Raw genomic sequence first — 18,039 nt, 5'->3', positions numbered from 1 at the left:
CTGGCTACACTGAGTCTCTCCTCTCTAGACTCTCCAGAACTAATACTGTCCCTCTCTGGACCTAACAGACCCTTCCTTGGTCTATTATCAAAATACTGTTCCCTCAGTCTCTAATCCTAACCATCTTCCCCATTGAACTCCAGCTTCATCCCTCAGGATTCCAAGCCCTAACTGACTCAATCCAACTGCCAAGCGGAATCTTCAAACTCCTCAGCCAGCACCTGATTGGCTTAGGGTCTCTGGCTTCTGATTGGCTGGTTTGTAAGTCAGTTCGTCACATTGAGTAATTCTGCCTTTTCTCTGTCTTCTGTTAGCATTTTGCCATCTTCTCCACGCAGTGGCCCTACCACTTCCTTCTTCTTCCTTTTGCTGCGGACATATCCAAAAAAGCCCTTTTTATTGTTTTTAACCTCTCTAGCAAGCCTGAGTTCATTCTGCTGTAGCTCCATTCTATGGAAGTCTGGAATTTGTAGTTTTACAAGGTCTTTAGCCTTCTCTGCCAAAGAATGCTCATGACTTGCAACACTACAAATCCCAGGATTCTGTAGGATGGAGCCATGGAAGTTAAAGTAATGTCAAACTGCATTATTTCTACAGTGTCAATGCACCCTTAGAGTTTTGGATTCTATAAAACCTTTCAGTTTAGTTCACAGACAGGCAGTGCAATGCTACATCTAGCATGCCAAGCCTTTTTTTTTTTAAAAGAAAACAAAATCCTAATTCCTTTATTACTTGTATACTTGAATACTTTGTATACTTTGAGTACATACACTTCACTTTTCAATCAAATATTTTTTCAAGGGACAGTTTGTAAAAATATTCCCCACCTTCCACCAAACACTCTTAGTCTTAAAACTTAGTTAGGTTAGGTGCAGTTCTTTGCCTTCAGTTCATTCATATTCTCTCTCTCTCTCTCTCTCTCACACACACACACACAGAGAGAGAGAGAGAGAGAGAGAGAGAGAGAGAGAGTCCTGTGTCCCCTTTGGCCAATGAATGTGCTTCCCTTTAGCACTGTAGTCATAAATCAACTAGCTGTCTTCTTTCTGGCAGGCTAGAAAGAAGGGCAATGCAGCTCCTTCACTATTTGAGGAATGGAAGTCAGTTTGGTTTTTACTTGACATTACCTTGTAGCTGGAAGATAGAGGCCCTGACCAAGAATCCTTAAAGCAGGATCTTTTACCACCACTAGGTCTATCAAACAGAAAAGCAGCAGTGCTGGGGAAACATCAGATCCACTCCTCGGCCCCTTCTTTGCCCTGTCTGCCCAGGCCCAGGGGAATGCAACTGTCCTCTGACTCGAGTGATCAGACTTTCCCCTCTTTCAGCAAATAGGAGGCCTTGGGGAGAGTACCTCAAACTTTTCCTTGTTACTGGGATCTTCCTGTTCCCACTGAAGAAGCTAGTGGCTTCAGAAAAATATCTCTAGGAAGGGTTGAAGCTGCTGTAGTGACTGTAGGAAAAGCCACCTGCTTTTTAAGATAGCCAGGTGCAGAACTTCAGCATATGAAGGGTTCTTTAAGGGTTCTGAAGAGCTGGCTGTCACTGTGGCCTTGTGTCAAGTAGGAGGATCGCTAGCCATGGTCCTGAATGGAAGCCAAAAAATCTCTGGGCCAGTACTGGAGAACTGTGCAAGATTTGGGACCTAATCTGCTCTTGGTATGCACTAGTGAGCTCCATGACTGTGCTCCTTCTCACCAGTGCAAATGCCTCATGGGCACAAAGGAAGTCCTGATGTATAAGGGAAGCATGTCCATTGGCTTGTAGCAGCACCCAAGATGTGCCTTCCTTCATCACTGAAGTTCAAGAGAGCCCAGTGGTCCATTTGGTAGGGAACGGGAAGCAAGCTCTCATCAGCTGTTCCTTTTCTGGCAGATGTTTGATGCCAATCTGATCTCTCCCTTTGACTTGATCTTCTTTCAGAGGCTGTAGTTCATTAAAAATAACATTTCCAAGTCAAGTCAATGCCTTCTGTTTGGATGGGTGAGCCTATCAGTTTTACTTTCTCTTTCTCCTTCCTCCTCTTCCTCCTCCTTTTTAAATGACATTCTTTCTATTAGGTATATGAAGAAATTTGTTGTCAAAAATAACCTGAACAAAAGTCTCACCTGTCCTTGCCCACCATAAGGTCTATGTGGAAAATATTATTAGGACAAATATGGCCTGGACGGGCTGAGCTGCTGCCATCATAACCACCAAATGAGATCAAGAGGGTGAAGCAGAAGACCTGCAAAAGGGCATTTGGTGGGAATATATAGGCAGAGGCCTGGGGAGAGGGCTTTGTAACCATCCTATTCTATTGATGATATTTACAGGAAAGTGACAAAATCCAAACTGGATTAACTAAAATAGAATAAATCAGAGAGTTATTTCCTAATTCTTGGAGACAAAAATATTTTGGTTTTAGAGAGCCAGCTTTAATCTGAGTCAGGGATAGTTTGCACTGGTACAGTTCCTATTGGTTTGAGACAGGAGCTTGGGATAACCATGATAAATCATGGAGATGGTCCTCCACTATTGCACATGTATTCTCACACATTTTTTTTTCCTTTTTCTTAATCCAAACTTAAATCAAGTAATTCATGAGATGGCTCAAAGCATGGAGGTCCAAGAAGTAGGACTACCAGATTCAAAGCTGGAGTAGACTCCTGTTATCCTTAATGGTTGTGTAGAAGAGGGAGTTGTGTAAATGTCACTTGTTATGTAACCAGGTAACAACATCTGCTCAAATTCCCTCTTCTACACAAGTATTAAAGGTAAATGTGCCTTCTCCAGTTTTCTGGCTTCCTCATTTTGTTGGTACTTCTATCAAAGGGATTCAGAACCTGCAGTAACTTGACTTAGTTCTAGCTGATTTATACTGCAGATTAGAAAATTTCATATTTTCATAAGTCCTTGCAGCTGTTTGAGAAATTCTAAATTTATGAATTCCTCTTCTAATTGACTTCACTTGCAGTTTTAAATAAACCTAGATGCCTAATAAATATGTAAAAATCAGTCAGTCTCTATAAAATTAAAGGAAAATGAACTTCTTACTCATTTCATTCTTCAGTTTGTGGCTTTCCTAGCAGAACAAAGTAAAACATGATGTTTGTTGAATTTTAACATATGACTTTTCATTTCCTTTTCCTTATATTTCACAATCAAGTACCTGGAGCCAATGATGGCGCAGTGGTTAAATGCCTGTACTGCAGCCATTCACTCAAGACCACAAGGTTGCGAGTTCAAGACCAGCAAAAGGGCCCAAGCTCGACTCAGGCTTGCATCCTTCCGAGGTCGCTAAAATGAGTACCCAGACTGTTGGGGGCAAATTAGCTTACTTGCTAATTAGCTTACTTGCTGTTCACCGCTATGATCTTTGGAATAGCCGTATATAAATAAAACAAATTATTATTATTAATGAGGGCTGGAAAACAAATCCTCTTCTAAGTAAATATTTAGCCTCAGGGGCCATGTGACTTTCTAGTTAGATGCTTTGAGTAAATGTCATGCGTTTGTACATAGAAGTAATGTTGAAATCAGATCTAAATAGGTTTTCATTGGTGGATATGGGATTCCATCAGGACAGGACCCTCACCAACTGGAGTCTGGAAACAACTTTAATCTGTTGGCAAATCCAGGAAGTTTCACGTATTTCCAGACCCAGCTAGTATCATTCTGTGTCTCTGTCAAGGCTGGCCCACTATAATTCAAAATGAAGCAGTTGCCCTTAACAAGAAGAGCAGTTGTCTGATGCAGCATGTATCAATTTAACTTGATGACTTCATTGACAAATGCAATATATTACAGGCCCATCATACCTTTAGTGGTAGCCATTCCACGGGCTAGAATAGCTGTTATGGAATCTATCTAGCGCAGTGGTTCTCAACTTTTGGTCCTCTAGATTTTTGAGACTTCAACTCCCAGAATTCCTGAACAATGAGCATAATGACAGAGACTTCTGGGAATTGAAGTCCAAAACATCTGGAGGCCCAAAGATTGAGAACCAATGATCTAGCAGATTGAAACCAGAAATTTTGGGATAACCCAAAAGTCTAGGTGAGGAAAACGCTTTAGAGTGGAACCAAGTGCTGATACAGGAACCTATATCTGTAACTGATGGAGCTGTTTATGTAGTCCCTAAATATTTTATAAGGAATACAGAGTTCACCTTCTGTATTATTTGCAGAACTAACTTAAATCAGGTAAAATATATTGTCATTCAGGACTTTCTTACAATTTAACAAGTGAGCAGGAATGAATCAGGCCAATCCTTTAAAAGAAAACGGGAAGTGGTTTAAGTGTACTGTTTCTATTAATGTAGTGATTCTGATTTTAGGCCTGACTCGTATATATATTTTCAGAACTAGTCAGTTCCTCACCTCACTTTCATGTGGGGAGCTCAAGTGAAAATTACATCAGAAAAGATGAGTGAAAATGAATGTGGTTTTCACGTTGAAGCTAGTTCAGACAAATCTCTTCCTGCCTGAAACTACCAATGACAAGCCACAGCATGTGTGGACTTCACCAACTCAAAGGCAAAGTATTAATTGGCCCTCAATAGAGAGTGCTTGACTGTAGCTATAGAGAGAGAGCTGGCAGAGGATGGAAACCCAAAATGAGGCATGCTATTGAGGCATTTGAGCCGTTCCCACCTCTGCTTCTATTCAGCCAGCGGAGTTAACTGAGGATAACAAGAACAAAGTGTACATGTGCTGGAGAGAAAGAGCTTGTCTTGGCATAACTGTAGCCCAATATATTATGCCACTTTCTTCTGGGCTCTTTCTATTGCTGTCATTGACCAAATCTGTTCAACAGTTGCCATTTTAGTGGCACGTAGAAGAAATTGCAATTTTCTCCCCTTCCAAGAAAGTCAGTTTGTGGAGTGAGTGTAAGAGCTTTCTAGGAAACCATTTGGAATTTCCTCTTCCTTTTTGAGATGTGTGTCTGTGGGGAGGTATGGTGAGGTGGAAGGAGTTATTAGAGTCATAAAAGGAAGTAAAAAGAATACCTCCCCCCAGGATCCATGAAGCTTACAATACAAAACAACAACCTGAAGAAATATCTGTGAAGCATAATAAAACAGTGTATGTATACGTGTTGTTCTCCTGGAGTGTTTGGCTGAGCCCAGGCAACGTGAAAGCATGCATAGCTAACACTCTTGACTGTGTGAAACTCTTTGTATGTCCCCCAGCCTCAGCAAGAGACTTTGATCACTGCATTTGGCATGATACCCAATACATTTTTGGTAGCGTTTCATGTCCATCGCCAACACATAATGAGAAATTTATACGCTATCCAAAGCGGAAAAATTAATTTCAAACACTTCAGACCTGGGGTCAGTAGTGCTTACTGGCGATGTCTATTCTTTAGCCTTTCTATTAAAAAAAAAAAAAAAACCGAGGGGGGGAAGGAGATTACTCTTCCTCTTGGCAATGCCATTGTAACCAACAAAACGTGGAGACAGGAGCATGGTGAACATATAGAGCTAAGCAAATGTAGTTGTTTTATACGTCATAGGTTTGATATACCTGGCACAGAACAGGTACCTACCAAATGTATGAACGTGTCAGCCTTTAGTTGCAGTTCTCAGACTCCCACTGGCAATCTCATCTCAATTCCATATTAGGTTATAAGACTCCTCCTCCCTTCCCATATGGAAATTCATGCATATTTTTATGGTGGTTATTTGTGTAACAACATCCACATTTTGAATGCACTTCTGCTAATGTACTGTATGTGTTTTAAGGTATTTTCCCCATTGTCTAAAGCATATTAGTGTGCATTTTCCAAACATATGCATTTTTAAAAACATGGTTTGTCTGCATTCTTTCTTTATGCATCCCCCACCCAATGACTGTAAGCCTTTGAAATGTATAGTATTCAAGGGAAAGATGCCACAAAGGGATGAAATGCATGTTTTCTTAAGGAAAGGGGAAACTTACAGATTTTTTTATCCCAAGAATGACATTTCTATGTCATTCTTGCATGCATCTAGCTTCTATACAGCAAATAGCATGTACGTTTTCACATCTGAAATGCAGTAATGGTGATGTGTCATGTAAATATATGATACTTGCCTAGATTTATGTTCATGGAGCTAGAAAACCATTCCTTCTGCTTGTCATATGTTGAGGTATGTATGTGAACTCTGACATTTGCTGAGGGAAAATGAATCTGGCAGTGTTCGCTGGCATGTATCTAAAAACTGAGAATCCAAATTTCCTTTCAGATTTGTACATAAATATCAATTTTAACAGACCCTTTGCTAGCCATAAGCATACTGCTACCAAAACTCAAACTGCTGTGAGATGTACTGTACAGGTCTATATGATGAACTTTGGCCTAAATGGTGCATGAAGAATTTTACACAGAGAGGGTAGAATTTATACATTTATATTGTTGGTCCATCACAATTGCTTCAGAGTAGACTGTTTTTTAATTTCAGCATCTTTGGCAAGCCATATAAAAGAGTGCAAAAATGATTCTTTAATAATACATGTTTCACCTGAGCTTTGGTTGTTTAATGTTGCACTTCTTAATAAAGAAAGGTTTAAATCTCAAGTGTCAACAGCTTTGACAGACTATTGTAAAATCAATGAGAGTACAGTGAGTTTGTGTGCCATTAGTTGGGAAACCTTTTGGGTGTCAGCCTCAGAAACCCCTGTGATAGGTTTGTCTAAGGATTGCCATGCTGGAAATGATCTGAAACAACAACAGCTTAAATCCAGGATACAATTATTGCCTATACCTCTTATAAAAAAAGAATTAAAATATAAAGCAGGATTTGTTAAATAAGAAATTGAAATCTCTTATAACTCGGGACCCAAACAGATAGGCTAAAATAAAGCTGTTTCAGGTCACTTTGGAGGTATGTTGTTTAAATGACAAACACATCTTAAGAGGCTAGAAGCTGCGTTCTAGTCCTTAGGACTGGAGTGTGGCTTTGGTGCGGCTTCTGGCCTCTTAGGACACATGCAGCATTTAAGCAGCATACTTCCAAAGTGACCCGAAGCAGCTTTATTTTGGCCTGTCTGTTCGGGCCCTTGGTTTGGTATTTCTCCAACTGAACACCTTTCTGGCAAATGGCAAAAAGCGAAACGTGAATTACATAATATTATTTTGAAATACGCTGTATTTGCTTTAGTCAATTTATGATCGACAGGGGAAGTGTGGCCCTGTTGGTGCTCTTGGACATCTCAGCAGCATTTGATACCATTGACCACAGTATCCTTCTGGAACACCTGAGAGAGTTAGGTATTGGGGGCACTGTGCTCCAGTGGTTCCATTTCTACCTTTCAGGTAGATTCCAGATGGTGATGCTGGGAGACAGTTGTTCTCATAAAAGAGAACTGACATCTGGCGTCCCTCAGGGTGCCATTCTGTCCCCCATGCTTTTTAACATTTACATGAAGCCGCTGGGAGAGATCATCCGGAGACATGGGGCATGGTGTTATCAATATGCTGATGACACCCAAATTCACTTCTCTATGTCTCTGACTGCTGCAGTGACTAAGGATGGCATCTCTCCTCTGAATGCCTGCCTTGAGTCTGTAATGGGCTGGATGAGGGAAAACAAACTCAAGCTGAATCCAGAGAAAATGGAGGTGCTCGTGATAGGTGCTCCTGGTCCAGGGAGGAAGATCTGCCAATCTTGACGGGGTCACACTCCCCCTGAAGAATGAAGTCTGCAGTTTGGGAGTACTCCTGGACTCGTCTCTACAGTTGACATCTCAGGTGGAGGTGATAGCCAGGAGTGCATGGTATCAGTTATGGCTGATACACCAACTGTGTCCCTACCTGGCTCAGGGGGACCTTGAAACAGTAGTACTGGTAACCGCTCGTTTAGATTTCTGTAATGCGCTCTACATGAGGCTACCTTTGTACCAAGTTTGGAAGCTCCAACTGATTCAGAATGCTGCAGCCAGACTGATCACCAGGACACCGAGATCAGAGCATATTACACCGGTGTTGAAATCTCTACATTGGCTGCCCATTTGCTTCTGGGCGCAGTACAAAGTGTCGGTTATTACCTATAAAGCTCTACATGGCCGGGGCCAAAGTTACTTAAGGGAATTCCTCTCCCTACATAATCCGCCCCGCACTCTCAGAACCTCTGGCACAAAAATATTGGAACACCCCAAAACCAGGTTAAAAACTACCTCTTGTAGAACATTTTCTGTGATGGCCCCTATACTTTGGAACAATTTACCAGAAGAAGTCTGTCTTATCACTTCATTGGAAGCCTTTAAAAAGGTACTGAAGATGGATCTCTTCCGGCGGGCCTATCCAACTGATCTCCTCTAATATTATTTGTACATCTGAATATATGACTCGATCCTTACAACTGAGCAACACTGTAACAACTTTCTCCTTTTCCCTTTTATTTTTATTTCTTTGATTGATGTTTTTGAATTATGTATGTATTTTATGATGTTTTTACTGCTGTAATCCCACTTCGATCCAAAGGGAGAAGCGGGAGATACAAATAAAATTTTATTATTTTGTTATATTATTATATGATTGGGAGAATGGTGAATGTCTTAATAAGATTTTGGTATATCATCTTAAACAACAGCAACAACATAATGTTATTTTAACATTTAAAGATGAAATCAATAATCTATAAACATCTTCTATGGATATAAATTTACGGTTCTTAAAGTTTTATGCTGATGCTTATAGCTCATGATAAGCATGATATGGAGGATCCCCCCCCCCCGATATTAATCTTCCACATTTAGATATATCATAGCAGCAGTTCATTTCAGAAGACTTGCATCTGGAGGAAATTAACAACATTATTCTAAATATGAAAAATGATTGAATGGTATAAAATGTTTTCATGTTTACTTGCTCCAAGGCTTTTCCATCCCAGCAAAGACTATACTTGCTGTGCTATCAATGTATATCTTTATTTAATATAGATGTTAAAATATTCACAGATCTGTTGGCAGGGAGACTGCAAAAAGTCATTTCAGCTTTGGTTAAACCTGATCAGATAGGATTTAATAAAAACAGACAAGGAAGTAATAATATTAGATTGACTGTGAACCTTTTAAATTCTGACAGAACTGATCTGGTGTCCATTATTTATTTAAATGCTGAGAAGGCCTTTGATTAAATTTATTGGGCATTTATTTTTGCTACATTGGCCAATTCAGAGTTTCCTAAAAATTTTTGAAATGGATTAAAATTTTATATTCTGCAGCATGATTGAGAGTAATATTTACTTAAATCCTGCATGTATTTTCAAAAATGTTTTTAACCATGCTTATTCTTTGCAATATTTTGCATTAATCTGTGAATATTTTCTTTAAAAACAAACAAACATAAAATACATTTTACTACATAATTTAACATATTTTCTCTGAAAACCTTAATTTTTTTTTCAAACCTGAATTTTAAAAAGTATATTTTATGAGCTGAAAGCCCACATTGGATCATTTATTAAGGGCAACACTGGTAGATAACTTAGCCCTGGTTCATATTTGAATTGAGAAGTTGTGGATCAGGTCAGTTTGGATCTGAGTTTGCCTTTATCAAATTCCTTAAAACATCTTTAGACAACATATAGCTTTTCAGCATGAAAACAGTTTAGCAGCCACTTCTTAAAATAATTTTAAAAATTATTGTGGTATCTTCAAGACTAACTGGCTGATTGTGATATAAATATTTGTAGATAGGCATCTTAGGAAGGAAGCTTCCGCTGCCTTCAAAAGTGCAGGGTGTGATAAATCACAAAAATGATACAAGTGAGATAGGCTCTGAAAGGAAGGAAAAGACAGGTGTGTTGTCTTCCAGGTGCAAAGATCCGTGATGTGACAGAGAGGCTGACAAGACTGGTCAAGCCTTCTGACCAATACCCCTTCCTTTTGGTCCACGTGAGAACTAATGATACTGCAAGACACAGCCTTCAGAACATCAAAAGGGATTACGAGGCGCTTGGTAGGAAGCTGAAAGGAATGGATGTACAGGTTGTCATCTCGTCTCTTCTGCCAGTTGAAGGGCATGGTCCAGGAAGGGAGAGGAAAATCGCGGATGTGAACAACTGGCTTCGCAGATGGTGCCGCCGAGAAGGATTTGGATTCTTCGATCATGGGCTGCGGTTCCATGAGGAGGGACTTCTTGCAACAGACGGGTTGCATCTCACGCCAGTTGGAAGAAATGTTTTTGCCAACAGTCTCAAGAACTTGATCAGGAGAGCTTTAAACTGAGTTCCGAGGGGAAGGGAGGCAATATTAAGGAAGGCGAAAGGGATGGCAAAAATAGTCAAACTGACATAGAGGAGACAATGCAAACAGTGCAAGGACCCAACAGTGGGAGGCAAAAAAACTTGCACAGGCAGCAAGTAAAAGGGAACCATGGTCTGCGATGTCTCTACACTAATGCACAGAGCATGGGAAATAAGCAAGATGAACTCGAACTCCTAGTACAACAAAGCAAATATGATACAATAGGTATCACTGAAACCTGGTGGGATGAGTCTCATGATTGGAATGTGGAAATAGAGGGGTATAACCTTATTAAGAGAAATAGGCCAAACAGGAAAGGAGGAGGAATAGCACTATATGTCAGAGATATTTACACCAGTGAAGAGATCCTGGTCATCAATCATGGAAGCCAGGTGGAGAGCATCTGGATAAGAATCAAAGGGGAGAGAAACAACAAGGATGTTACGGTGGGAGTCTACTACAGACCCCCAAGTCAGACGGAGGAATTGTATGATATCTTTCTAGAACAGATGACCACACAGTCAGAAAAGAGAGATGTAGTAGTGATGGGCGACTTCAACTATCCTGATATTTGCTGGAAGTCAAACTCAGCAAAATCCTCAAGGCTTGGCAAATTCCTCACTTTCCTGGAAGACAATTTCATGGTCCAAAAGGTGGAAGAGGCAACAAGGGGGTCAGCTATTTTAGATCTGATCCTAACCAACAAGGAGTTTGTAATACAGTGGAAAGGAGAAGCCAGGCATAGTCAGACACGCATCCTAGACTTTAGGAGAGCGGATTTCAGTAAACTTAGAGAAGTATTGAGAGCGATTCCATGGTCAGAAATACCAAAAAATAAAGGAGTTCAGGACGGATGGGAGTTTCTCAAAAGAGAGATACTGAAGGCACAATTTCAAACAGTTCCAGTGAGAAAGAAAAACGGGAGGTGTCTCAAGAAACCAGGATGGATGACTAAGGAACTTTCAACCGAGCTAAGTTTGAAACGGAACATGTATAAGAAATGGAAAAAGGGGGAAATCACAAAAAAGGAATTCAAAGAAATAGCAGGCATTTGTAGGGGTAAAGTCAGAAAAGCTAAAGCGCAGAACGAACTCAGGCTTGCTAGAGAGGTTAAGAACAATAAAAAGGGCTTTTTTGGATATGTCCGCAGCAAGAGGAAGAAGAAGGAAACAGTAGGGCCACTTTGTGGAGAAGATGGCAAAATGCTAACAGAAGACAGAGAAAAGGCAGAATTACTCAACACCTTCTTTGCCTCAGTCTTCTCAAAAAAAGAAAAGGGTGCTCAACCTGAGGATAATGGAGCAGAGGACAGAATAGGGGAATTTCAGCACAGAATAAGTAAAGAGATAGTAGAGGAACACCTTATTAATCTAAATGAATTTAAGTCTCCGGGACCAGATGAACTCCATCCAAGGGTATTAAAAGAACTGGCAAATGTAATATCGGAGCCATTGGCAATAATCTTTGAAAACTCCTGGAAAACAGGAGAGATCCCAGCAGACTGGCGGAGGGCAAACGTTGTCCCCATCTTCAAAAAGGGGAAAAAGAGGATCTCAACAATTATCGTCCAGTTAGTCTGACATCAATACCAGGAAAGATTCTGGAGCAGATCATTAAACAGAGAGTCTGTGAACATCTAGAAGGCAATGCCACAATCACAAAAAGTCAACATGGGTTTCAGAGAAAGAAGTCATGCCAGACAAACCTAATCTCTTTCTTTGATAAAATTACCAGCTTAGTAGATGAAGGGAATGCTGTGGATATAGTATATCTTGATTTCAGTAAGGCCTTTGACAAGGTTTCCCATGACATACTTGCAAACAAGCTTGTAAAATGTGGGCTAGACAAGGTAACTGTTACATGGATCTGTAATTGGTTGACCGACCGAACCCAAAGGGTGCTCAACAATGGCTCCTTTTCATCCTGGAGAGAAGTGACCAGTGGGGTCCCACAGGGCTCTGTCCTGGGCCCAGTGCTATTCAACATCTTTATCAATGACCTGGATGACAGAATTGGGAGCATACTTATCAAATTTGCAGATGACACCAAATTAGGGGGAATAGCTAATACCCCAGAGGACAGGATCAAGATTCAAAATGACCTGAATAGACTAGAAAGCTGGGCCAAAGCTAACAAAATGAAATTCAACACAGAGAAATGTAAGGTATTGCACTTAGGGCGGAAAAATAAAATGCACAGATATAGGATGGGTGACACCTGGCTGAAAGAAACTACGTGTGAAAGGGATCTAGGAGTCCAAGTAGACCACAAGTTGAACATGAGTGAACAGTGTGATGCGGCAGCTAAAAAGGCCAATGCTATTTTAGGCTGCATCAATAGAAGTATAGTGTCTAGATCAAGAGAAGTAATAGTGCCACTGTATTCTGCTCTGGTCAGGCCCCACCTAGAATATTGTGTCCAATTCTGGGCACCACAATTCAGAAAGGACATTGAGAAACTGGAGCGTGTCCAAAGGAGGGCGACAAAAATGGTGAAGGGTCTGGAAACCATGCCCTATGAGGAACGACTTAGGGAGCTGGGGATGTTTAGCCTGGAGAAAAGAAGGTTAAGAGGTGATATGATAGCCCTGTTTAAATATTTGAAAGGATGTCATATTGAGGAGGGAGCAAGCTTGTTTTCTGCTGCTCCAGAGAACAGGACCCGGAACAATGGATGCAAGCTACAGGAAAAGAGATTCCACCTGAACATTAGGAGGAACTTCCTGACAGTAAGGGCTGTTCGACAGTGGAATGCACTCCCTCGGAGGGTGATAGAGTCTCCTTCCTTGGAGGTCTTTAAACAGAGGCTGGATGGCCATCTGTCAGGGATGCTTTGATTTGGATTTCCTGCATGTCAGGGGGTTGGACTGGATGGCCCTAGTGGTCTCTTCCAACTCTATGATTCTATGATTCTATGACAATCAAAGGGCAAATTTAGCTTTGGTAGAAGAGGGCCCAGTGCCATTTTTAGTGGAGCTGAGCCAAGACTGAAATTGGTCCAGTGCCTCTGTTACAAATTGTTTCTCTGGCATATAACAAAAGAAAAGCTACAGTATTTTCAGGAGCAAACCTGCCTTTACACAGTAAAGCCACTGGTATTACTAGAATCTCTTCAGGGAACTTGAGGGGAAACTGCCAAAGGAAGGGAGGAGATATGAAAAAGGAATGGCAGAAATGGGGAAGCAGCATCCCTTTCTGTCACTGACTGGAACCTCGAACTTGTTATAATTACATAACAGAAGATATATTGTACAGCCTGTACCCAATCTCTTGAAGAGTGAGAGGTGGGCAAGCCAAAGCAGCCTTCAGCCTGGCTCGAGATGAGTGACCAACTCTGGCCTAACTCCATGGCCATGAATAAAGACAAATTAAGGAGCAGCCAGGCTAGTAAGAATATGCAAGCATCACTGTACTTCTTCTTCACAGTAGCTAGATTGTTATCTGTTCCATAAAATCACACTCTGTAGTCACTGTCTGGGTAAACCTGGAAAAGGGATTGTGGACAATGCTTGGCAGGGGAAATCTATGCTGTTTTCCTTCTATTATTTCCCTCATTCTTTGAGTTCCATTCATGTGTAATGCATCACTATGCAGAGAGTTATAAGAGGCACACAGCACTGTTTTAAAGTGGGGCCTTGGTATCCGGTAGGGGTTTGGTTCCAGTATCCTGTGCATATCAGAATCCAAGGATGCTCAAATCCCATTATGTACAGTGCTGTAGCAAAATGGTGTCTCTTATATAAAATGGCAAAATCAAGATTTGCTTTATGGATGAGGAGGAGGAGGAGGAGTATCTTCAAGCCGTGGCTGGTTGAATCTGTGGCTACAAAATTCGTAAATATGGAGGGCTGATTGTATATTTCACCCAGAGAATCAGAGGCTGACTTTCTCTTGCTGACTTGGTGTAGCATAACATGTCAGCATAAGCTTTTCTTCCCCTTATGTTGCCACACAATGACAGCTGAATGATACTTGGCACAGCTCTGTGCCATTGGATATATAGGTACACGAACTATCAGAATATTATTCTTCACCATCTCAGGACAAAAGTTCAGCCTTAATTTGTGCATACATAGACACAATACATGGGTGCTGTTCTAATACTGTTTTGTGCCATAAAAAACACGGCATTTGGTCCACTGCAGCTCTCTCCCATAGCAAATTATCCTGCTGGAAACTGGGTGATGCTGGCATGGGAAGGACCTCCACTGAGGATTCTTCACATGTGATCCAGGGCTTCCTGATGCTGCATTTATGATCTGGGAAGGAGGAGCACTACACTAGCCTCAGCAATATGCCTTAAAATGTTAAACCATGGAGTGAAGGATGTAGGGGACCTAATGCTAAAACCAATTTCAGAGTCCCAAAAAAGCCTCCATGATTGAAAGTGGTGTGAGATTCTGGCTTTCTTAAGACTCACAATAAGTTAATGATAAAGCACAAGTTTGTGGCTGTAGACATTCTGGCTGATAGTTCATCTCTTTGGACATTACACGAAGTCACCTCTCCTAAATATGAGACATTCATCTGAAGTAGCCTGTTTCCTATCAGAAAGAATCCTTCATTGGAAAGCCTTCTGTAAGCACAAGAGATATTTGACAAAATACATTTATTCAGGAACAATTTTCAAGTACTAATAATGTGTGCCCTGGAATACCAAAATTCAAGGCAATAAAGTCTTCCCAAGCAGTCAAAATGTCATTGGGTCTACAGAGAAATGTAGAGAGACATAAGCTCTTAAAGCTTATCTGGGCTATATTACTGTTGTTGGATATTAGTTAACTGACATAGATTTGCGTCTATGAAAATCGTGACTGGAGTCAGCATCAGTATGGAATTTGTCAAGGAAGTGATATGTGAAAAATTTATGAATGTTCAAATTTGGCACAACTATGGTGTTGTTGCAGATTTAGCAGATATGCCAAAGATGTATCTACTGATTAAGATTTCAGCTTTCCAGCCAAGTGTCATTGCAAAGGACTTGCCAAGATATGGCACACTTCAGCTTTCACAGAAATTCTCTGGGCAGTGGATCTCACCCTAATCACTGCCAATTAGGGGTGGAAAGAATATTTGTATTCCTGGGGAATAATGGATTTTCTTGACACTAGAGAAACCTCTGCAAGGAGAACAGAGCAGTGGCAAAGATTCTTTGCACAAGGTAAAATGTTTTGTGGGTTTATTTGTGTAAAAATGTGCATGACTTTTCACATAATAATAATAATAATAATAATAATAATAATAATAATAATAATAATTTGTATACCGCCCTCTGGCAAACCAATCCGGGCGGTTAACAACAGTAAAATATAAAATATGACAATTAAAAACACTTTATCCCTCCCCCCCCTTAAGACAGTATTAAACAGTATAACATATTAAAAACACAATATCAAGCATAAAAACAGCAGTTAAAACTAAAAACCCTGATATCCCTCTGTTGATCCTCAATCATCACTAAGATGGGGCCACGGGAGGAATGAGGGAATGAGGGAACCTGGGCCGGGATGGTTAATCTGGAAAGGCCTAAAGGAATACAGCAATCGTTACGTCTTGACCGCTTTTTTAAAGCTGTCTAATGATGTTATCTGACGGATCTCATCCGGCAGGTCGTTCCAGAGTTTGGGGGCGACAGCAGAGAACGCCCTCTGGGAGGTTGCCGGAAGCCTAGATTTTAGAGGCTGCAGTAAGTTCCTCCCAGAGGACCGGAGAGCGCGGGGAGGATTGTACGGGAGGAGGCGGTCCCTAAGATAGCTTGGACCCAAGCCATTTAGGGCTTTAAAGGTGATAACCAACACCTTGTACTGGGCCCGGAAGCTGATAGGCAGCCAGTGGAGGGACCTCAAAACCGGAGTAATGTGGTCCCTCCTAGATGTACCTGACACAAGCCTGGCTGCCATGTTTTGAACCAGCTGTACTTTCCGAGTCAAGCACAGGGGTAGCCCCATGTAGAGTGCGTTACAGAAGTCAAGGCGTGAGGTTACCAGCGCGTGCACAACCGTCTCGAGATCCCTTACTTCCAGAAAAGGGCGCAGCTGGCGTATCAGCCGAAGCTGATAACAGGCACTCCTGACCGTCGCATTTACCTGATTTGTCATCAGGAGCGACGAGTCAAGGAGCACCCCCAGACTGCGAACACAGTCGCTGGAGGAGAGTGTGACCCCATCCAGGACTGGAGGTTGCAACCCAATTCTTGGTTTCGGGGCCGCTACCATGAGCACCTCCGTCTTGTTCGGATTCAGTTTCAATCTGTTTTTCCTCATCCAGCCCATTACCGCCTGAAGACATTCATTGAGAGAAGAGATGCCATCAGAATTCGAGGCCGACGAACGAGATACGGAGAAATAGATTTGAGTGTCATCAACATACTGATAACACCCAGCACCATAACTCCGTATTATCTCACCCAGCGGCAATTGTCTGAGCAGAAGACACCTCCCCTCCCCACTAAACAGGTTTCTTGTGTAGGGGACCATGAACCCCTCCAGATGAGAAAAAAGTCTCTGCAGTCCCAGGTCTTTTCCTCCCCTGTTCAAGTCATTTTGGAGATCTACATTATGGATGAAATACTTCCTTCATCCTGAAGTATTTCCTGAGAACACCCAGCATTACCAAGGACTTTTCATTCTTACTTCCCAAGTTTGTTTAAATTAACCCAATACTTTCTGCAATGAAATGCATCTCTACTTCGCTGTCTGTTTTGTATTATCTGGGAACTATCTAAGATAGTCATCACCATTCAAACACAGCTATTGTTTCCAGGACTCAAATTCAGCAGGATTCTGGCCCTGAAGCTGCATCAAATTCTCATCCCAGAAAAATGCAGTGTCCTGCTGATCTGCCTGGTGCCGCTGTTGCTGGCATGGGTCACTCCTTTTGAGGTAAAAAATGAGGCACCCAGCATCTATCTCACATCTGGGTGCCTCATTCTGACTAGAGATATGAAGGCCGGGAAAACATTCAGAAAAAAAATGAGCGTTTTTTCCCATTTCCCCCCCTGAATCATGCTAAAATAAAACATTCCCCAATTGTTTTTCTTCCTTTTTTCATTTTTTTTCAATTTGTTTTCTGTTTTTTTTCTAGGTTTTCCCCATTTTTCCTCATTTCTTTTTCACATCTCTAGTTCTGACTTCAGAGGGAGCGACTTGTGCCAGTGATGATGACACTGGCTGGCACAGTGGGACATGTTATAAACAGCCTCCTGATGTCACTCCAGAGGCTCTAGATTTTCCTAGAAGATCTAGCAAAAAAAAGGTATTTTAAAACTAGTTGAAGGCAGGGATGGTCCAGATTCAATGCAGAATTGGACTCGTGTAATGAAGACCATCAAAAATCATACTGGGGCTTTGACCTTGCATTTTGAAGACTGGTTGCAGAGAAGGTGCAGGGAAGCCAGTTAAATGGTCCATGTAGACATGCCCCAGTGAAGGAAACAAAAAATGAATGTTTGCACCAAAACAAAATGATCCTAATGGTTAACTAATGTAATGTTGCTAAAGCACTATAGCACTATGACTTTAACTCCTGAATAATAAAGAAGGCTTAGTGAAAATTGGTGAAAATCAGTTTCTGAAATGTTGTGTGAGTCTAGATGTGCCACATGATCAGTATAAATAAATTATAAATAATAAAATAAATAAATTTATTATTTTTATACCGCCCTTCCATAGATCAGCAAATATCAATAAAACAATTAAGAATACATAAAAACACCCCTCTCTCACTGACCCCTCCCCCCTGGTAAAAAGCCACCACAGCGGCAAGACAGTCCTCCGCAGTTCTGGGGAGCTTCTTCCCAGGTGACATGGGGGGGGGGGCAGCGGCAG

The sequence above is a fragment of the Sceloporus undulatus genome, chromosome 1 (genome assembly GCF_019175285.1).
Source record: "Sceloporus undulatus isolate JIND9_A2432 ecotype Alabama chromosome 1, SceUnd_v1.1, whole genome shotgun sequence".
Taxonomy (NCBI): Eukaryota; Metazoa; Chordata; class Lepidosauria; order Squamata; family Phrynosomatidae; genus Sceloporus; species Sceloporus undulatus.
Note: the sequence above shows the minus strand (reverse complement) of the source record.